We start from the raw sequence: 23557 nt of genomic DNA, 5'->3' as shown, positions 1-23557 counted from the left end.
CCTGAAGCAGTGGAAACATATTTAACAGCAGCAGAACCATGAATAACTAGAACTCTGTATTACACATCACAATACTGGTCCCCTTTCCACCCTGCTCATACTCTTGGCATTTAAAAATGCACAACGAAGAAAATATAGTCAGTAAAATTAACGCTTGTAAAATTACATTTCAAAATCAGAGTGTTGTAAAGTAGCTACAAAATGAGGTGAAACACTAAGCAAGGAGTTGCCCAGACATTTTTATAGGAATTGGAATGAGTGTCCAGTAAGTGTTCAAGGAAATCTGAGTTGAAACTTCTGGCTACTCCATATTTTAACTGGATGGCTGGTGCTGCTTCAGCATCTTGCCAGCAGGCTGACAAGGATATTAAAATAGAGAGCAGGAGGGGATCAGCCAAGAACAGTGAACAGACAGTTTATAGTTCATCTTTTCTTCATTATTAGTCAACCTAACAAGGATGTTCCCAGGTTCTGCTGCATAGCCAGTTAATTTTACCCAGAGCTGTGGAGAATACAAACCTATGTTGGCAATATAGGTGGCATAAAGAGATGGATCTTATCTGAAAGAATTTGCTTTCCCTGTTTTTCTTCTTCAGCACAAACAGAAATGATAGAGAAAGGTTTGAACTGCAAATTCTTTGTAAGACAGCTTAGGCAGGAGCTGAAAACATGAACTCTGAGGTGTATTTTGTACCTTCTCTTTTTGTGTTCTGCTGCCCAACTCACCTTTAAAGCTTTATTTTTCTATTTAGCTACAAAGAGCTTGGCTTCCAGTACCACCTGTGTATAAGTGGGATTTTGCACAGTGGAATCTTATCTAGGGCTGCTGATATATGAACTACTGATGTACAAAAAGCTGCTTTGTTTCTGATATTATGCAAAATACAACTCTAACCTTCTTCAAATACAACTGTCTGGACAGCATTTCTAGTGGTGTTGAGACTGGGGGGGGACTACTCATCTATGTGATGTCGTTCTGCATGATGGAATATCAGGGACTTCCTGAGAGTTTATTGCATCTTCCAGATGAATCTGTCAGCTGAGAAGTTCTTTCAGTTTGGGGGGAGAGAATTATGTTTCATTTTGTTGTAAGACTCAAAACCAGGCATTTTGTGATATTTCTGGGAATCCAGAATGGAACTTCTCATCAAAACAAGAGAGAAAGTTTCAACTAGTCAGAGATGTGGTTGATGCGGCATTAACCTAGGACATAAAAGATTCAGGCTAACATTCCTGGTTTTCCCAGTTCTCACCAGGGAACACAAGTAACCTGACTGCTACATGGAGAAGGCATCTTGCAGTGGTAAAGATCTGTATCTTTGATTTGTTTCTTTACTTAAAACTATAGCAGGGCTCACATTTTGAACCATAACAGAAGAGAATCTCCCCATAGTTTCAAAACCTGACATCTGCTTCATGAGATAGATGAAACAGAACACACCTTTTCTGCACAACCCTAACTTAAAGATGATGCAGTGTTTTACACAGGTGAAAGTTCCTAGTCTTTCGAGTCTGGAAAGCAATGTTTTTCAGTGAAAGGCATCAGTGGCTTGCTTATGTCTCTACTCAAAAGGCCACGTGCAATTCCATTGTGTACAGGTTGGGAAGCATTTTGGGAAGGGTGAAACATAGTCCTGGGGTGAATAGTATATACAACAATTACCTAGCTATATCTTAGCACCTTCCACAAAGTGCTCCAACTGGGCACTGAGGGATACTCTCCAACTACAACGCACTAACATACCTGTTTCTAAAAGGCAGAATCAAAACCAGCTGCAGACCCACTGATATACCAGGAAGAGCAGAAAACCTCTTCAGGGAGCATGGATCCTCTCTACCTGCTCAGAATTTCCCACCAGGGTAACAGTTCTGCAATGGGGTAAGTGTTGGGGCTCTCCTCCCACTGACCAGCCTCAGCTCCCTTTGCAGGCAAAGAGCAAGTGGCACCAAGCAGCTCCCACTCGCATTGCTTAAGAACCAAGAGTAACCACAGGAGTCATCCACATCCAAAAGCCACAAAAAACCCTATTTATTTTCTTTCTCTAAAATAAAATAAACCCCATTATAATCATCCTAACCATAACTGATACTTCAGCCTGCAAACAAAGCTGCAGTGGGCAATAAATTAGACATGTCACTTCCAGCAACTCATCCCTGGAGTTGGCTGCTATGTGGCCGTAATATGCAAAGAGGCCTTATCCTGATGATCCTCAGCAGCAAGATTCCTTTTGCTGGCTCTTCTTTATACAAACACTCCTGTAAATTACACTTAAATCTAAATTTAGCATTCAATCCTAATTATTTTCCTCTAATTTAAGGTGGGTTTGGTTCTGGTAGGCTGATACACTGCCAGTGTTCATTTAAAAACCTTAATGCAGTTAACCCAACTCCAAATGTATGCATATGACGTCTCCACCACCTTAACTCACCATCATCACATAAAGCACTCTGAAGGAAAACAAGACCTTTTGTTTTCCAGGCAAATTGTTTTAAAACAATTTAAAAGAACAATATAAAACAATTTAAAAGAACAACAACAAAAATCAATGATGGGCAAAATAAGATTCTAGGATGTTATGAAAGACCAGCAAAATACACTGTGGCTGTGCCAAATCACAGCTGTAACATCCCATCGCTTCCCCCATCACCCAGAAGGATAAGAGAGCATTTTCAGTAAAGCCACAGAAAATGAAGGCTTACACATCTTTGATGTCCTAGAGATGGAGGAACATCTGAACCACTAATCTGGCACCATTTCTCTTTCATTAGTTTAAGTTCTGAAGAAGTTTGGATGGCACTGACTCTAGAAAGAGGGGTTAATTGTTTAACCTTATAAAACCAACAACACCTCTTTTGGTGCTGCTTTTTGGGCTGTTCAGTGTTTTTGGTTTCCCAAAGGATTTGAAGCTCAACAGCTGCTAAACTCCTCATCAAATACAGTACCTGTGGATTCACTAAACAAGGAACTGAGACTAGACTTTCAGATCTTTTACGATTTGGATCTGTTGAATGTACTCAAAACAATCAATACTGCACACATCCAATTCAATTCCTATCAGGAGGTGGTGTGGCACAGCTCATTTGATGTAGAACTCCTTCAAACAGTTTTTTTCAATCAGAATATGTTGCAGTTCCTTAACTATCTGTCCTCCTGTACGTTGTGAGCTATGTTATTTTACTCCCCAGTAAAGAGGTAGTTGAGTTGCGATGATTCCCTACTCTCAATAAAGCTGATGTTCAGTCCCACCTAGTCATTCACACAGATCTGTCTAGAGAGGTAAGAATCGCAACCTCCATTCTGGTCATTGTCTTTTAAAGCTCCTTCATGCTACTATGGTCCCCGTATATATTACTCTACTCTTCAGCAGTAACCACAGTGCACACTCACTCCTCCCATCCATTCTTGCACTCCAGAAATTATGCAGCCCTTTTCCTACACTTGATATAAAGAAGAAAACAAATGAATTAGGGAAGATAAAGAGGTGTGTTTTTACTTTAGACAGGAAAAATGACATGGTGGGAAGTGTTTAATCCAAGAGGTCAGATACTAACACTAAAAACTGAGTGAGATATTTAATGATACCCTTAATTAGCACGTACTTGGTTTACCTAACCAAACGAACTGGTAAAACACTTAACAGATTTATTTATGAAGACAGAAAGAGAGGAATAAACTATTTGGATGACAAAATCCCAGTAGCAGTCTACAGCAATTTCATGTCTAACTTTGCTGTCAGCAGGAGAGAGAAGGGTTTGTCTTTTCTGCTTACAGCAGGTACTAAGCTTCTGAGAATAGTGTTATTTGCTGACAATCAGTGGCTTTGTGTGCATATTTTCATACATATATATGTATGTAGATATGTACATTTATACACATACACACACAGAGCCAAGACAAAGGAGATGCTAACCTTCAGCCCAGCCTTTCAACAGTTGCCTCTCACAAGGAGTCTCAGTGAGCTGCATCTTTCATCCTCTGCCATTCTTCATGCATGTGTAAATAGAGATACAAAGTGGGAACTACAATGTCAGAACAATACACTTGTGTCATCGATCTCTTTGCCCTCATTTTGCAGAGATGCAAATGCCTTCATAAATATTTTCTAAAAGCCTAGAAAAAATTGCTCCAAGTTTCCTGGCCTCCTACTATCTGTCTTGAAACCCTCCAGGTTTTCAGTCTTCCAACAGCTTTGCTTCTAATATTAGCTCAAAGTTAGGTGCTGTCCTCCTTCAGCAGTGAAGGCAAGGTGACCCTGCCCATGGCAGGGGGTTGGAACTAAATGATCTTAAGGTCTTTTCCTATTCTATAGTTCTATGAGTCAATGTAGAACAAACTTTGTATGTTGAACATTCAACTCCATGCCACAGAGAATATGAGAATGTGTTTTTAGAAGCCCAACATGGAACCTGTCTAAGACCAAACCCAGTGCCTAAGATGGTCCTAGAAATTTCATTGACTTCAATGTGGCCTTGCTTAGGCATTCATTCCTCCTCCCACTGCATTATACTTTTATTTGTTTTCTCATCTTACATTAAAGTTAAATGTACATGCTCATAGATCAGATAGTAGTTCTGTCACACACATTTACAGTGCTTCAAATAAGAGGACCCTAGTTCATTACTAGAAATGTTGCACGCTATCTCAATCTAAAGGTTAATTACTATCACTTTACTAATGCTTACTGATACAGATCCCAAGCGCTATTTGAAACAGCACAATGTTCTATAGACATACAGAGCAAAAAAAACAGTATTACAACATGAACTGGTCCAAATTTAAAGTAACTGAGCTTAAAAATTATTTTTGACTGATCCTTGTTCATAGACGTGGTATAGAACAGGACATCCTGCTAATGGTGAGCTTTCAGCCAAGGAGTGCAGTGCAGTTTGCATAGTCCTGCCTGAACGCAGGAATAATGCATGACTTGGCCAATCACTGTCACCAAGCAGTGATGTGTACAAAGTGCAAAAAGCATTTTCATGTTTAAGAGGAAATACTTTAAATATTCAACAATCCTTGTCTTCTTAATATTGTTCTCCCAGGGCCTCAGCAGCTCACAGCCTCTGATGCCATGTAGCCGGGAAGGATGCTTGTCAGCAATTGTAGTGTGAGCAACAGCAGGAGGCTCCGAACAAACATGTGAAATAAAATGCTTATTCAAGAGACAGCACAATGGCTGTTTTCTAAGTGGCACGAAGCGCTTCACCCGGCAGGAGCCCTCAGATCTCTGCACTGAGCAGCTGGGTTGCACTTTGCTCCTATCAATAATAATGATAAATAATAATAACGATGGCAAAGTAAAAGGAAACTGAGCTCACAAGCTGTATCAGGTGGACTCCTGCATCTGAGGACACAGGGTTTAATTCCCGCACCTCTCCCCATGCAGCCCCCCTGCTTCCATAGGCTGGATGGGGAGCAGGGATGCAGGGCTGCCCTGTATCCAGGCAACGGGCATTGCTGAGGCTCTGCAAACCTCTGAAGTGCACAGGAGGACCAGCTGGGGCAGGTACCCCCCCGACTTCACAGAATGCGGAGAGAAGGAGCTTTTCCAATGGTAAAGAGTAAAGGCAGAGAGCAAAACAAGATCTGCACAATGAAAACACATTCTCAGGTCTCCCTGGGGCTGCTTTCCCTATTGAGAAGGTGCCTGGGACAGTCCGCAAAGCTTACTGTGACTTTCTCTTTTATTTCTCAGTGCTATGTATGCCCTCTTTATTGCAGGAAACACCTACTCCTATTGCAGGAACTCCCCATATTTACTAGCCACCTACAGGTAACGGTCTCAATTCCTAGAGTTGTGTTTTGGCCAGGCAAAACCTACTGATGTCATGATTAATGGATATGTACACATATCCCCAGGCTTCATGTGGTCTGTGGGAGAACAGGTCAGTTGAGTACAAACAACCCATCAATCGTACATTCACAAGGGGAAAAAGATCTTCATCAGTAAGGGAATAAACTTTTAGTGCTAGGGAAGTGAGTAGCAGCATTGCCACTAACTTCAGTCACATCCAGATTTCCTTTGTGGTGTTTTAGGCAGGTTTATTCATGATGCCCTGTTCTACTCTCCTCTCCTGTACTGCTGCTGTTGACAGAGATTGGGATGGTCTTGATTTGGCAGAGGTTCAGCGTTTGAGGAAAGACCAAAGAACACCATCAACTAAGAATGCTACGGACAAGAGCTACAAACCACACAAACTTGGTCTGTTAGCGTCTTCAATTCACAGGTGAGCTCCAGAACACTGGCATTCAAAAGACAAATCAGAGAGCATGAAGTTATTTGACAGAGAACTGGAAGGATGCTCATAGAGATGCTATATGTTCAGCTGTCTCCCAATTAATTGTTGGAGCTGCCATATGGACATCATATGATTGCAGATATACAGGGAAGAAGGATAATGAATAGAAGAAAGAAATGCATGGCAAATTGCTGCATGAAGGTGCTCTGATTGAAACCAGACTTAATTCAAAGAAACCCTGTGTCCAGTATGAAAAAAGAGGTCACAGTGGTCCTTTTCCACTTTACTCGATGCTGTCTCAGCATTTGAGGATCTCAGCCATAAATATTGTTCATGATACAACACTGTACAGCAAACACAACATAGTCCAACCTCCCTCATCGTCACAATGCTGATATACTGTCCAGTTGGAATGCTTGCTCTTATTTACCATAACTAGAAATGTTAAACACTGCCTAGGGGTGCATGAAATGCTTAGATGATCTTTAAGGTCCTTTCCAATCCGAAATCATTCCATGATTCTATGAAATGCTAAAACCAGGAGCACGCTTTGAAGCTTGGGAATTCTGATGGCTCCTGGTGTAATCTCAACTCCCTGCCTGTGCCTTCCCTCATCTCTTAACAATTTATACAGCCTTGGCAGATAGCTTCTTTTCCTTCTAGTAGTGACAGCTGTTATTGTAGGAGACAGCACAGTATAAAGCTACTCATTAAGGGAGGTAAAGAACTGCCTACCTGGAATACAGCGTCACCTCTAGTTGAACTCCAGAGAAAAAAATTAGATTGGATATAAGGAAGAAGTTCTTTACTGTGAGGGTGCTGAGGCACTGGAATGGGTTGCCCAAGGAAGCTGTGAATGCTCCATCCCTTGCAGTGTTCAAGGCCAGGTTGGACAGAGCCTTGGGTGACATGGTTTAGTGGGAGTTGTCCCTGCCCATGGCAGGGGGGTTGGGACTGGATGATCTTAAGGTCCTTTCCAACCCTAACTATTCTATGATTCTATAAAAACAAGTACAGCCCTTTGCTCCTTTGCGAGCAATGGCACAGAACATCAGAAGGGATTGGCTGAGACCTGGCTGCCAGGTACTTCAGGATTTCAATCTCAGTTTGCCCACCAATTTGCTCAGAGGGAAGGCAAAGCTCTCTTTATTTTTTACATCAAACCAGCTTTCACCCCCAAAATCTTACACATGTAAAGACTGTCTTGATCATATAAATCTCCTTTGCAGCCCCAATATGCCCTTTGTGCAAAAGCCCTTTGCGCAAAAGCCCTTTGCAACATTGCCTCAGTAAAAGCAAGACGACAACAAGCAGTTGACTGTGGCAAGGCTGAATAGCACCCGAGAATCTGGTGGCAGAGGAAAGGAGAAAGATAGAAGATGTGGAGCAGCTCAGTGATATGACACTCCTGTAAAGCTAAAGCATGGAGGTCCTTTCTGAGCTAAGGAGTGCTCCAGATCAGAGGTGACAGCAAAGACCCAAGGGGGCAACATAATACTGATCTATCATCTTTTGGGTGATATGGTTTAGAGCGAGGTGTCCCTTCCCATGGCAGGGGGGTTGGAACTAGATGATCTTAAGGTCCTTTCCAGCCCTAACTATTGTATGATTCTATGATCTAGGAAAACTCTGAGACATTCAGAGCACACTTCAGCGAAGCCCTACCACCACTGGCTTCTTCAGGACCTACAACTTTAAGCACCCGTCTAAGTGCTTTAGATAAAACAGGACAGATGTCTTAGTCCATTGCAAGACCAAACTCTTCCGCCTGACATAAATTGATCCCTCATTCAGAAGCTACAACCAAAATGAGCAGCAATGAAAGACACAACAGAGCAGCTCCGATGGAGAAGAAACCCAGAGCAACACTGATTGATTATTCCCAGAATGTCTTTCCCAGAAGCATTAATGCAGTACGTGCCTGGGACAGCAGCCCTGAGCAGTGCATGGAAACAGTTGAAAAACTCCCTGAGCCCTCCCTGCGCCCACAGACCTCCCTGCCTGATGAGCACATTAAAACAGTTCTGCAGAGCACTAGAGCCTGGGTCCCTAGTAAAAACAACATTCCCTTCCTGCATCTCCTCCCCTTTAAATCAAGCTCAAACCCCAGATCTGGGGGCACCTCCACTGTGTGTACAGTGGTATCTGTCCAACATTCCTCAGTAATAGCATCACTTGGGTTGGGGAGGAGGAAGCTGCACACTGGGGAAAAGCATCATATGAGAGATACAGTAAGGAGAGGCAAAATATAAACAATACCCATCAGAGGTTTCAAACAGAGCATTCTGCTGGGGCTGAGAGCAGTTATTTTAATGCTCAGCTACAAGTTACTGGAACACAATAAAGGAGAATTAGCAAAGAAAACATTTAATGGTGACTATAAGCACTTTATTCCTTGACTTACAGCTGAGAGCATTCAGTAACTCAGAGGTGGATGGGATAATAGGAACAAGAAAAGCTCCAGAAAACAGGCTAGCTGCAACTACAAGTGACAAAAGCAACTCATCAGCAGAAGCAAGAGGAATGTGCTAATGATCATTTTCCTGCCAGGCAAACCCCAGCTTCTCCAGCAATGGAGCACAAACAAATCTAGCAAAACCCAAGAAAAATTATCCTGCATCAATAACATCAGAAAGAACATAGAAAAGAAAGATCAACGGCTTCTGTTGTTCGGGTGACAAAACTAAAACAAAACAGAAGGGAAGAATTGCTTCAGATTGAACTGGAAGATTTGGCTTCTGAAACAAAACAATACAAAGGTATTTCTTCACATCAACTCTCCAGAGCTCTTCTGCAGTCTAAGACAAAACTTTATTTTCTTACATTTCCTAACTTGACAAAGCACTACACCAAACAAACCGAAACCTCATTACGTAAAATGTTTGGATCACATTTTAATAGGAAAATGTGGTTTTCATTGTTAAATGTTGAAAGGATCAGCTCTGGCATTTCTAAACCAAAAACGTGTTGCATTAAGAAATCTGGAAGTAGATGGTTTGGTGTTTACAAATATATATGTAACCCTTCTGTTCACTGAAACTATTTGTTTAGTTTCAACTGGATTTTATGATTTATGGTGCCTGTGAAGATTTTGGAAATAAAGGCTTGTGTAATTTCTGTCCTTCATAAGAATGATCTAGCACATAAATGTGATTCACAGACTTGATACACACAGCTGATTTTCTATTCACAGGAGAAGAAGCATCAGATCACTGCACTTTTCACCAATTACCATCATTCCTGATCAATAGAATCATAGAATAGTTACGGTTGGAAAGGACCTTAAGATCATCAAGTTCCAACCCTCCTGCCATAGGCAGGGACATCTTGCTCTAAACCGTATTATCCAAGGCCTTGTCCAACCTGGCCTTGAACACTGCCAGGGATGAAGCATTCACAACCTCCCTGGGCAACCCATTCCAGTGCCTCACCACCCTAACAGGAAAGAATTTCCTCCTTATATCCAATCTAAACTTCCCCTGTTTAAGTTTTAAGCCATTACCCCTTGTCCTACCACTACAGTCCCTAATGAAGAGTCCCTCCCCAGCATCCCTTTAGATACTGGAAGGCTGCTCTGAGGTCTCCACGCAGCCTTCTCTTCTCCAGGCTGAACAGCCCCGACTTCCTCAGCCGGTCTTCATACAGGAGATGCTCCAGTCCCCTGATCATCCTCATGGCCTCCTCTGGACTTGTTCCAACAGTTCCTTGTCCTTTTTATGTTGAGGACACCAGAACTGTACACAGTACTCCAAGTGAGGTCTCACGAGAGCAGAATAAAGGGGCAGGATCACTTCCTCGGACCTGCTGGTCACACTCCTTTTGATACAGCCCAGGATACGGTTGGCTTTCTGGGCTGCAAGCGCACACTGAAGCTGGCTCATGTTCATTTTCTCATCGAAATAGAAATAACACACAGGAAAAGACGAAGATCTCAAGAAGCTAAGGCAGCACTTTTTGCTTTGTACACCTAACACTTGGAACAACTGAGTACCCCTAGGGTTTTATATTGCTAATTCTAAACATTTGGATTCAGGTTTACACTTACTTCTAGCTAGTTTGAAGCTGTCTTGTTATAGAATCATCAGAGAACCACAGAATGCTTTGGGTTAGAAGGGACTTAAAGCTCATCCAGTTCCAACCCCCTGCCATGGTCAGGGACATCTTCCACTAGAGCAGGTTGCTCCAAGCCCCATCCAACTATATCTTTAAAAACCCCAAACAAAACAACCAAACAATAAAACAACCAAAAAACCCCATTTCATTGCTCCTCTCTTAAAGACAGCCTCACTTATCCCCTTTTCCTGAGATGAAGACGTTGAATATCGTCAACTTTGTCCACTGTGCAGTCATACAAAGCTGCTAGAAGAATCTGTATAGCTTTTCCGTACTGATCTTCAGGTATTTTTAATGGCCATAAACTTTATTCATGTAAGTAGTCTGAACATAAAGTTCTTTATTTTGAACATTGGGTTTTGGCAGAAGGAGATGGAATAGCAGAATTCCAACTCCTGGTTCCAATCAGTTCAGTGAGAGCTTAGCCTTCAGTGCTGCTACCAGATAATGTACAAAACTGGGAGATGGAAAAGGAAATGGAAAAGCAAAGGCAGTTCTGGCAAGTGAGCCCACTTTCCAGTAACGTGATCCACGCACTAAGCCAACTCAACTAACAGGCCAACAACTTGCGATAAACTTATAGCTCCATTCCGAAAGCTGAACACATAAGCATGAGAAAGAAAAGGACAAACTGATTCTTTTCCTTCTTGTTGACCGAATGCTTGTGGGAGAAATAAATTAAAATTGAAGATATTATTTTTAGGCTCCTTAAAATGCACTCTTGGATGTACTTCGTAGCCACAAAGGTTATAAATGGTCTGGGGGAGTCCATGCCAAATTCTGCCTCAACATACATATTATCTGTATTGCACTAGGTATCTGTAAGTCTCCATCATCAGCAAGGGCTACTGGGGTAGTAGGGAGGAATGCCCAAGACTGATATCCACCCCTGCCACAGAACATGGGAAACCAGTGGGTTGGGTAGCCATAAACTCTAAGACTCATCAAGAGTCACCAGGGAAAGGTGCCAGAAACAGTCTGAAATAGCAATGAAAGAAAGCCAGTTCCCAGGAAAACCTTCCTTCTGCCCTCCTGAGCCCAGGGGCTGGCTCGTGCCATGCAACAAGGAGGGATTGAGTCTGTTAAAGCTATTTCAAGCCAGTGCTACAGCCCATCTGAAAATTCGCACCTAGTGAGTATTGGGGGATTTGAAACTAAACCTTCCCCAAATGATTGAAAATGGATGTTTATGTTGTTTAAACATACTTCTTTGGGATTGATTTGATTTTGCACATGTTGCTGAGAGGTTGGTTCATTCATTCATGTGCTGCGCTCTGATTTTTCAGGCAAGTAACAGCTATAGACAGTCCTCTGTTCAGCTCAAGACATCCTGATGCTGGGCACTGAAGCTAAAATACGGGCAGAGCACTGCCATTATATCCCCCATGTCATCGGCCACAAATTGCCTGTGTGTCACCCCTACCTCACAGTTCCTGCCAGAGAGCCCTGAACATCCCCCACAAGCAAGTCTAAGGCTGTTCAGTCCATGGTTTCTTATCTGCCAGCTCTGTCAACAAATGTAACATCTGCCAAGGATGCAGTTCACATCCATTAGGAGCTCACGGGAGCATAAGGCATGTTACAAAGGACAAAGCAGCCATTAGGTTGTCATTATCTTCACTGTGCACAAGCCTGTCCAGCAGCTGACCTGCATGTAGGCACAAGAATTCTCAAGGCTTTGCACTAAACACACACAGCAATGTTAGCAAGAAACCCGAGGTCAGGGTTTAAAACAGGTCAGAGCATTCAAGAGTAACAATAACCTTTTTCATATTCTGCAAGTTTAAAACTCAACTAGTTTTCAGTTACTTTTTTCTTTTTTAATGTAAAATCATAGAATCCCAGACAGGTTTGTGTTGGAAGGGACCTTAAAGCTCATCCAGTTCCAACCCCTGCCACGGGCAGGGACACCTTCCACTAGAGCAGCTTGCTCCAAGCCCCTGTGTCCAACCTGGCCTTGAGCACTGCCAGGGATGGGGCAGCCACAGCTTCTCTGGGCACCCTGTGCCAGCACCTCAGCACCCTCACAGGGAAGAATTTTCTCCTAATGTCTAATCTAAATCTCTTCTCTGTCTTAGTTTAAAGCCATTCCCCCTTGTCCTATCACTTCCTGCCCTTGTAAAAAGTCCCTCTCCAGCATTCTTGTAGGCCCCCTTTAGGTATCGGAAGGATGCAAATTCAAATTTAGGCATTGGAAGAATACCATTCAAAAAAAAAAAAGCATAGGCATTTCTTGAATGGCAGGTTTTCATGTGAGGATAAGGAAGTTCCAGATTATTTCTTTCCTTTTCCCTTCTCCATTCCTGCTTTATAATAGAAATGAGGAGCAACAGGGAAAAAAATGAAGATAGACCCTCCAGAATGAAAACTTTTTCATCTTTGGGCTTCCCCAAAAGAAATGCAAAGTTCCTACACCAAATACTTCTATCAACAACAGAAAAACTTATCAGCTGAATTACCTTACTTATGCAGACAGGGGAAAAAAGGCAGGCAGGAATCAAGCTGCTTCTCACTGTCAGAACGCAGGCTAAGCACAGAGCTAGTAATTGAATGCAAAACTCTCCAAACCCACTTCAGTGCTTATAGGGTAATACTGTCCTTAGTACTGATTTCAATAGTTATCACCTTTCACTGATCCCAGCTCTTACTCGTAAGCCCAAGGAAAAAAAGCTTCAATACCAGCACATCTACCCTTCTTACATCTTAGCTTCCTGAGAAATCTCTGCAGTGCAAGAATGGTGCTAGCAGCTCTTAAGCTAAGTCCCCAGCTTCACTCAATGCTTTCCAAAAGTCACAAATCAAAAGCAAATGTACTCCTGGAGGTCTCAAAATAAGTGATGCAAAGCCTTCAGTGCCTGAGTGACGCCAGATCTCAGCTGCTCCATCGAGGATCAGCACGATGATGAAAGGCAGCTTTGCTTTCCTGCCCTGTTACGTTGAGTAAACCCCATTTTCCCTTGACAAAGCACTTTTCCTGTGATATAGTCAGAAAAAGCTTTAAATTACCACTGTAGCATTGGAGTTAAGTGACAGGAACTGACACAGATGCATTTCCTCTTCTTTCATTGTCATTTACAAGTCACACAAGTTGCTGCCTCCATAGGAAAATGTGCACAGCCAAAACCAGTCCTCACATGTGCTATGGTTATCTTCAGAAGCACCAGCTCCAGACCTCTGGGGGAATATCTCTCAGAAGGTCAATCCATCTCCCATGGATCCCTGTGGCTATTTGTGTCACCTCTAGATCCATAAGGAACAGAAACAGCAAACATGTCCCACATCATCAGCAGCCACTTACAGCCTGAGAAATTACCTGACAGCACCTTCAACATCAGGAATTAGGAGCTGAAATCTCCTTCTACCCCAACCAAGAGCCTAAGTGGTGCTCCTCGCCACCAGAAGCAAGATGGGAATGGTGCTGGCCACATGGTCTGCCTGCTCTCTGGATGCATCACTGACCCAACACTCAGCCTTTACACTCATCTTTCACTTGTAAAGGTGTATATGTCATCGTTGGACATGACAGTTACTGGGACAACAGTTCTGGTGTCCTCAACATAAAAAGGACATGGAACTGTTGGAACAAGTCCAGAGGAGGCCACAAGGATGATCAGGGGACTGGAGCACCTCCTGTATGAAGATAGGCTGAGAAAGTTGGGGCTGTTCAGCCTGGAGAAGGCTGTGTGGAGACCTCCTAGCAGCCTTCCAGTATCTGCAGGGGGCCTATAGGGATGCTGGGGAGGCACTCTTCATTAGGGACTGTAGTGATAGGACAAGGGGTGACAGGTTCAAACTCAGGGGAAGTACAAGTTAGATATTAGGAAAAAAATCTCTGTGAGGATGCCGCAGCACTGGCACACATTGTCCAGAGAAGCTCCATCCTGGCAGTGTTCAAGAACATGTTGGATGGGACCTGGAGCAACCTGCTCTAGTGAAAGGTGTCCCTTCCCCTGGCAGGTATTGGAACTGGATGAGCTTTAAGGTCTCTTCCAACAGAAACCGTTCTATGATTCTATAAATGTGAGCAGACTGTAACCAAAACACAAGGCCTGGGAAACAATAGCTGTTGGGGTAGAAACGTCCCATTTATCTGTACAGTGTTAACTCAGGCATCCAACAACATGTCAAAAGCTATTAGCTGCTTCACTGCTAATTTGGGAACCGAGCACATGAGTATCACATCATTCCACACCACTTGCTGTGAGTGGTATCTCCTCTTTGTACCACATTAGACAGCATTTGGGAGGAACCAAATTACCTTTTGTGAAGAAAAACCTATGTGAGGATATTCTCTTGTCATACTGGTACAAACTTCAGGACCTTAGGAAAGCTCAGGAGGCTTCCACAATTTTATCTCTAGGATAAGCACAATTTATCATAAGGGAAAGATCCCCTTGGAGACTCAGTTTGTAGAGATGTGAGAGCAGCACAGCTTCTCTAAAAAAATCAATTCGTGGTCTAAAGGAAAATGAAAGAAAAATAGAACTTTCTCAATATAGCTGCTTCCTTTGGTCAATGAAGTCACTATTTTCAGGCTTTTTCAAAAACACAGAACCTTTAAAAAGTCCTACCTCCATTTTCACAGAAATCCATTTTCTCTAAAAGTTGTCCAATTGTTCAACATTTTAAAGAGTAAAAAGCGTATATTGCTGGAGTATATAATAATAATAAGAGTAATAATAATAATAACAATAATAATAATAATATAAAACAATTTCCTGCAAAAAAGGGGTATTTTCCATTTTTCTACTCCTGTAACCACACCTCAACATAACACAAATTGAATGTTATGATATGATGGTAGTAAATGAACTCCAAAATTTGTTGCTGCTATTTCTAAGAGGTTCTTGGGGTTTGCCTGCATTTGTTCTTAAGAAGTCAGTAACATTTATCAGTTGCTGAGCAGATTTTTACAGGGAGAATCAACAGGGCCTCATAAGGAGTCAGAAGTGATGGCAAACATAGGGAGCAGCACTAAGGACTGTATCCCAGTTACTGAACCCGCTGGGCTGGATGGGGCTTTGAGCAATATGGTCTAGTGGAAAGTGTCCCTGCCTATGGCAGGGGGCTGGAACTGGATGAGCTTTAAGGTCCCTTCCAACCCAAACCATTCTATAATTGTAGGATACGAAAGGAAACAAGAGGAAGAGCGCCCAAGTCTTTTGCTTACATGCACAAGAGTTCATTTGCTCCTTCCCAGCTCCCAGACCTATGCTTTTCCTACTCTAGACTCTACCTCTGCTTTCTGGAGTCAGGGAATTCAGCCTTATTTATTATGCTCATGTTCCTTTGCACAATGTGCCCAGTGGATTTGTTTGGAGTCCACACTTACTTCCACAAAGCAGGCAGTTTCTATTCATCCCAAGGGACAGTTGCACCAGGAAACAAAAACCAAACCACAGGGGTGTTTTCAGCCCTTCTCCTTTGCTGGTGCATGTTCTGACCCATCCCTGCTGCCTGTAGGAGCACCTCAGCCTTTAAAATACTGCTGCACAAAGCCATTGCTCCTATGGGCTCAAATGTTTCAACTGCCTTTGGGCATCATTGGACTATGGTCATCCCCAGTAGTGGTCATTGAGCAGAGCAGAGGAATCTGGTGGCCCAGACTGGAGCATGCCCCTCAGCACATCAGCAGGAATGGACCAAGCACAGGCTGGAAGCAGGAGGTTCAAGTCTCTGAAGCCCCATGTCCTCACCTAGCACAGTGCAATAATAATTTATTGCCATTTCATAAACCATGTTTACAGGCACTGGGGAGAAACAGAAGCCCCAGTTCAGCAGCACTGGTTTTGTCCCAGGTCTTTATCAAAACCCTTAAAATTCTGGTGAAAAAAGGTTTTCACCTCTTAACATTGAAATAGGTATTTGAAATTTGGTGGGGAACACCCTGAGAGAAAAAGGCAGGATCCCCACGTAAGAGTCCAGGCGTGCTTGCATCAGAACTGGAACATACACTGAATAGACGGTAGATAGTGGATGAAAAGGGACAGAGGGGCACTCTGTGCCTCTATGGCTGAGAATCCTCTTAAGCAAGGAAAAAACAAAAGGCAAGGAGGATTATTAATGAGTTCAAGACGCATAAAAATGTTCCTGTCATGGTTGCTGAGCCTCATTTGCTCTCCCTGCTTTGCCTAATCACCTACACTGTGACAGCGGAGCCAAAGCAAAATCTTTTACACAGAGCAATGTATACATACACTTTACTTCCACAAAAGCAGAACAACTTCTGGCAAGGAAAAAAAAGAGGGGGAAAAAGGAAAAGAAAAAAAAAGGCAACTGTAAAAAATCAATTTTTTAGAAAGAATGCAGCATGATGCCATTTTCCTTATATGGGAACTGGTATCCCATGTGGAGGCTCAAACAATAGCCAGCTTGGCAGGGGGGGCAGTAAGAAGATGACTTGAGGGGGGGAAAAATTATAGAGATATATATTCCCTGCTGGCCCTCACCCTCCATTTCCTGTTGGATTTCTTTGTGACTGCACTGAAAGGGGTCAATGGCTCCCAGCTTGAGAAAGGCAGCTTTTGAAAGGACTATCACCAGCATCTGTATTTAAAGCATGCCTTTTACTTCACAGCCTCCCCCCCCCCCCCCATAGCTAATGCAGAGCTTTTAAGAAGCAAGCAGCAAGATAAACTTGCAGGGAGAAGGAGAAGGGAAGAGTAGAGGAGGAACAGTGCATGTCTGCCTTGGGTTTGCTGACACCTTCGCTGCAGTAAAGCTTGATTGGCATGCAGGGACAGGAAACATAAGCTGCAGACGATCTAAAGTGCTACGGATCATTACCCCTTGCTTCAGTCACCACCTCCCCATCCTTTAATGCCTGCTACAAAAGCACATGAAGCAGCCAAGCGCCAGGCTGGGAAAGGATTCCAACTGATTAAAAACAATGGGCAAATTAGCACTGGACTGACTGAACACATCAACCATTCACACACATCACATTTGCAACTCTATCTATCTTCAGTGTTTAGGAACTTCTGATCCTACAAACACAGGCTTTAAATAGGCTCAATTCATTTATCTTGAAAATGAAAGAGTGGACCAGTGGCTAAGTTTATATTTAAGGTTTCTATTTGAGGGAATGCACCGGAAAAGTTAGAGGCAGGGATTTACTGGGAGGGACGAAGAACAGGACTGGATGCTCCTTTCATGCCAGTGGACACAGCCCATGTGGAAGGCTGGCACATACACGGGTTTTCAGCAGCCCTGGCTCTGCTTTGCATTGCAACCTAGGTCAAACATCCAAATGCAATTATACTGCAGTTGCTTTCTGTATCAGGATATGGTTTTAATTCACTCTGGGAGAGGATAAATCCAAGTGTCCACACAAAGTGTTCCTACAGATCAGCTGCTGCTCCAGGTCTGAACAGGCCAAAACTCCATCTAAAGAAACTGAGTAACAGTTCTTATTACTAAAACTTTTCTGAATTTGAGGGGCAAAATGGGTGAAGAAGGAAGCTCCACTTTGTGTTAAGTGGAGACAGACTAATAAGACCTATGGATTTTCAGCTCCAATTTATCTGACCTTATTTGACAGTAAACGCCAGCAGACATCCAAGACAAGCCAGAAACTCACGGATGGAAAGGTGCGTTGGTACCTTCAGCAGCACCACAGGCAGCAAACAGCTATTTCATGTAGCTCCTACCAAATTGTCCTAGAGAGAAACCAAAAATGAGGCCAGAGAATGCTCCAGAAACAGAGAAGTAAATTGCCTCTGAGAGTCTCCAGCACAACCAGCATTTCACTTCAGTTTCCAATCATACCATCTTTCTCACAGGCATTCAAACACGTTAGTCTGTGCCTTATCAGATCCTCCATTATGACTGTAGAAAAGTCTGAGAACTCTGTAGTTCAGAGACATTTATGGGGCTGTAATAAGCACTGACAGATAAGCCACAGTCATGCATACAAGCTTGCAACTGGTTTAACACAATAAAGCCCTAAGCTTTCATAAATACAGCATAGGAAACAGAATCCTCCCATCCCCTACTACTAATTGCATCGGCAGTGGTCAGGGGTTGAAGGAGAAGTAAGCAGATTAATTCTATTAGACTGTGCAATAGTATCCCAAGGGGAAAAGGGAAAATCCCATCATTTAGAACAGGACTGGTAGACGCTGATGGGAATGATGTTACATACTAGTAGGGGATTAAGGGTTTGGACTAAAGGGCTTCGTCTTCTCTAGATCTGGTTTCCACCAGTCATAGTGATTAGAACTGTTTGTTTGCTTGGGGCCCTTTTCACTTTTGGGTGACCTGAAACATCTCGCCTAGTTGAAAACTAAATGATCAGATGAATTTGTCACTTAACCCCTTCCCCCCAACATATGTTCCTTTATCCCTTTTCTTAAAAAGCTCTCTGTTTATATTTAGGTGATTTTCAATATAAAATTGTTTTAGAACAAGAGGTCCAAATATTGTTTTATTAATAGATCATATGCAACGTTTTGCTTTTTTCAGCACATTCCTCCAACACTTGTAGCCTATATTTATCTCAACCATATGAGCAATCTGTACATTTTTGCTGAAATATATTCCCTGTGCTGTAAATACAATGCAAGGTTTCACCCTAACAGATATAGCAGGCAGAGGTGACAAAGCCCCTCTTGAGCCAAATGAATGAAAGAAATTCCTCTGCTCAGTCCCTTGCAGCCTGCTCTGAGCATTAGGAGCACCTCCCTCCTTACCTGTGTGCTGCTTTGAAGGGGCAGATCTTCAGAGAAATACTTGTTCTCCTCAAGAAGTCAGGTCGTAACACACATGCATCAGGCAGGATCCTTGCTCCAGGTCCTTATTGCCGTGATCCAGCCTGGTCAACCTGTCAGAAACAGCCATGAGAAATACATGAGACACATGGCTCCACACTGGGCTTGAGTAGAAGACTGTGACCTTGCTTTACAAACTCCTTGCTTAGGTAAAGATGGCAGAAAAGGACTCTTCATCAGGGACTGTATTGATAGAACAAGGGGTTGCGGGTTCAAACTTAAACAGGGAGAGTTCAGGTTAGATATAAGGAAGAATGCACAGGGTCCCCAGAGAAGCTGTGGCTGCCCCATCCCTGGCAGTGTTCAAAGGCCAGGTTGGATGGGGCTTGGAGCACCCTGCTCTAGTGGAAGGTGTCCCTACCCATGGCAGGGGGTTGGAACTGGATGAGCTTTAAGGCCCTTTCCAACCCAAACCAATCTGGGATTCTATGATAGGACAGGACCAACAAGAAGAGATGCAGCGAGTCCCCTGAAGGCAAGTGCCAGAACAGAGGATGGAGTAGTGCATGTGTGAAAAACCAAAGGTAGTTAAATGTTTAACACACACACACACACACACACACCAAACTCCTGTATTATATGAAACAAATATAAACACACACGTTCACTTGCTGGATAGATGTTACAGTACAACTGTACCCTGAATGGAGGGAGCCAGAAAAGACTGAGGATGAAAAAGAGGGCAAAGTGATGGAGCTGAGAGGCAGGCAAGGGTGGGATGAAGATACCAACAAAGCCAGGAGGAGAAGAGTTCAGTGGGAGATGCTCAGGTGGCAAAAGCATTAAGCAAGCAAAAGAAGTAGGAGCCTATGGAGAGGCAGGAAAGGCCAGCGGGAACACAGGAGGGATCATGCCAGATCTTGTCTGCTTTCTCCTTGTGGAAGTCAGGCAGAGCCAGGGCCTGGAGGTGGAGCCTGTACTTAGAGCAATCACCCCGTAACGGCTTCTCTCTGGAAAACAGCACCGAGCCTGGATCTCATTCTCCCTGACAGCTCCAATTCAGATACGAGGCTGGCGCCATGCAAATCCATTTCAGGGTATTACTTCTCTCCTCCCCAGTCTACCTTGCTGTTTTGCTTTCTTTTGAAACCAAACCCCTTCACTCTGCCCAGCCTCTCTAGCAACCCAACGCCAATGCCATGTGTCCACATACAGGATCAGGGAGCATCAGTGCCCCTACACACAAACAACACTTGGAAGCTCCTTTAGGGTCAAGAAGAAAAGCTGAGACAGAAGGTCTTTCACAGCATCTCCTTCCATCAGCCCTGAAAGACACTGAAACAGGGCTGCAGCTGGACATCTCCAGCTCCCATCCTCTATCATGCTCTCTGGAGAATTAAAGCCATACTGAGCTGGACGAACAGCCCTATGTCTATCCACTAGATGAAAAAGCAACTAACAATCCAGCTGGGAAGTGCTAATGTTACACCAGACCACATGAAAAGAAATTCCTGCCATGCATGTGGGTATCATCCCTCTGTCAGCAGCCCTCTGCTCCTCTCTATTTCACATTGCCCCAGGACAAGCCCAGGTCATGGGAGGGAATTCTCCCCCTCTATTACTCTCACATGAGACCCCAACCTGCAGTCCTGCTTTCAGCTCTGGGGCAACAGCACAAGAGGGATGTGGAGCTGTTGGAGCAATTCCAGAGGAGGCCACAGAGATGCTGCAAGGGCTGGAGCAGCTCCGCTCTGGAGCCAGGCTGAGAGAGCTGGGCTGGGTCAGCCTGGAGAAGAGAAGGCTCCTGAAGGGGAGACCTTAGAGCAGCTCCAGTGCCTAAAGGGGCTGCAGGAAACCTGGAGAGGGGCTTGGGACAAGGGCCTGTAGGGACAGGCCAAGGGGAATGGCTTGAACCTGCCAGAGGGGAGACTGAGATGAGCTCTAGGCAGAAGCTCTTCCCTCTGAGGGTGCTGAGGCGCTGGCACAGGGTGCCCAGAGAAGCTGCGGCTGCCCCATCCCTGGCAGTGTTCAAGGCCAGGATGGACACAGAGGCTTGGAGCAAGCTGCTCTAGTGGAAGGGGTCCCTGCCCATGGCAGGGTTTGGAACTGAATGAGCTTTCAGGTCCCTTTAACCCAAACAATTCTATGATTCTGTGACAAGGGAAAGGCTCCATGGGACACAGGAGCACAGCACACCACAACCAGCCACAGACCCCCTGTTGAAAAGAGCTTTGCAGCCTCATCATTCATCTTACATGCACTAGAGGAGGAACATGGTGTAGTGAGCAGAACAGGGCCCCACCAAACAGGTACTCAGATGTTCTCCTTGCCCCTATCTCTAGAGGGCTCACAGGCTTTCAGCTGGACTTCATCTTCCTGTGGGTCTTTGTTTAAAGCCTCTTCCCTGCTCTGCTCAGCCTGGCATTTCAGATACATGCATACTTGTTAAAGAGGAAGGGGACATACTCAAGAGGTGCAAGTGCTTACATGTAAGAAATGTATGCATCCATGTACTGCTGCACAGGACAAAGTGCTGCCTAATAGAAACCGATCTCACTGAGCATGGTCCTGCTTGTTTTAGACATGTGGTATTGGATAGTAACTCCCAGCCTCTGGAAACAATGAGGAAAAACAAGCCTAATTTATTCAGGTTTGTAAAGTGCTCTGAAACCAGAAGATGGAAAGTGTTGTTGACAGTCCTCAAATATTTGATTCAATGGCATCTTTAGTACCAATTTTCCCTTTCCATTATGGAAGAGCCATGATGTCCGTACAGGCAAACCCCATTCTTTCTCTATGACTCTTCCAGCTGATGTACCATTGTGAACAGAAGCAGAGAGCTCTAACATATTTAGGGTCACTAACACTGTATTTAGTCTTCTGTGCATACTTGCTCAGATGAGAGATTTCAATCACCTCTATTCAAGGAACATTAAGCAACAGAAGACATCTCAGGTCACCTAAATCCTCCTCTCTAGTGGAGGATCATGCCTCTCCCTTCCACTCACTTTGTAGCTAATCCAATTGAGAGTATCTCAAGCAGTGGAAATATTCTCTTTCTCTCTTAGAATCTAAGTCTGACAGGGACCTGTCTTCAGGACTTGTTACCTGCATAAACAGTCTGATTATGGGTTTTAATTGTGATTCCTTTGTACCCCACTAGAGCAAAAGCAGGAGCATGTGTGAAATGTGAATAAGGACATTAAAACCCATGCTGATGCAGATTGACCGAGGGACAGCAGAACCACGAGATCCAACACTCCTTTAGCCCCATAGGTGCATTATCAATAGAGCCAGGGGACTACGGGTCATCTGGGCTCAATACATTCTTAATATGAAAACAAAAATAAACAGAAGCTTAACATGGAATTTCTCCTGGTTAGTTGCCCTGCTCTTACATTCACTCTAATCACTGCTGGCTGCTATCAAACACAAGAGCTTGGGTTAGACAAGATCTGACCCAGCCTTGCAGCTCACCGGTGCCCCTTCCTCAACACTGCAGTGTGATATACCCTTGGGGCTTCAGGTTCTGTTGCTCCCGAGGTTGGTCTGACTTAAGGGGTACAAAAGACCCTGCTGGAATTAAGCTTTGTTATTATTATTATTATTATTATTATTATTACTATTATTCTATTTTAAATCCAGCCCTCATCGCAGCTTCCTCCCACTTCAAAGTTTGTTTGCTTTGAGGCCCCAATGGTGTTGTATCTTACAAATGACTTTTCTTTTTGTTGCCTTCTATACTTCTACAATCATACACATGTTTGTCTAAAGGCACTTAATCAAGCATAAGGAACACGAGTTTGCACTATATAGTGACACGGAAACCAGGAGGAACACAAAGCATTCCCATTTTACATTTTATACATCACAAGCAACACCAAAACAGATGTAAAACAAGCCAATTCCTCATTACATTTTCCACTTCCCACAACACAAATCTCTGTGCATTAAACACAACTGAAAGCGAGCTGTGGAGTTGGCATTAGCTTGACAGATGCCGATGAGCTGCACCAGAAAGGAATATCTCAGCCCGAAAACAGTGCATGTTAAAAAGGCATCTGCTTATTGTTTGATGCATGTATTTATTTACACAGACAGCTTGCTGACACGCTGAAAGGTTGGGGAGGGTGGTGGAGGCTGGCATTTTTAACTCTCAACATGCATTTTGTTACCCTTTGGTCGTGTCCCAAGCTTCCATTCTATTGCTGAATGGTGGCAACAAGGGGGAAGCAGGGTCCTCTCTGCTGTGTAGACTTGGCTCCCCTCCCGGAGCTTGCCCTTACAGCACACAAGGCAGCACTTCCAAGCTCAGCCTCCACAGGCATGCTGCCCCCAGGGCTCCCCCTCCAGCTCCTGGGGCCTCTATGCCTTTGATATAGACATGAGAAGAGTCCCTCACAAGCCAGTCAAGCACAGCTTCTTGTGCATTAAAAAGAGATCTTCTTTAACAAGAAAGAAGATTAATTAAGTGGGTAAAATCCCACAGGTTGGAA

At 43.8% G+C, this 23557-nt stretch overlaps 1 protein-coding gene and 1 long non-coding RNA gene across 3 annotated transcripts in view; one reads left to right on the top strand and one right to left on the bottom strand.

Moving 5' to 3' along the window:
• TSPAN18 (tetraspanin 18) overlaps positions 1-23557 on the bottom strand; it is a 126327-nt gene that overhangs the window by 45287 nt on the left and 57483 nt on the right. For both annotated transcript variants that reach the window (XM_061343616.1, XM_061343617.1), the window contains exon 2: positions 19044-19174. The gene's annotated coding sequence lies outside the window, so the exon portion shown is untranslated. The remainder of the gene's footprint in view (positions 1-19043; positions 19175-23557) is intronic.
• Positions 5450-12355, top strand: LOC133207098 (uncharacterized). The gene is made up of 3 exons (XR_009723949.1): positions 5450-5507; positions 8647-8999; positions 11640-12355. It is a non-coding gene; the product is annotated as an uncharacterized LOC133207098 (long non-coding RNA).

This window comes from Neopsephotus bourkii, unplaced genomic scaffold (genome assembly GCF_033783945.1).
Source record: "Neopsephotus bourkii isolate Nb327-2 ecotype Australia unplaced genomic scaffold, CSIRO-AGI_Nbou_v1 NB_1825, whole genome shotgun sequence".
NCBI classification, from domain to species: domain Eukaryota; kingdom Metazoa; phylum Chordata; class Aves; order Psittaciformes; family Psittacidae; genus Neopsephotus; species Neopsephotus bourkii.
The sequence above is the reverse complement of the archived record's forward strand: the minus strand, read 5'-3'. Positions and strand labels throughout refer to the sequence as shown.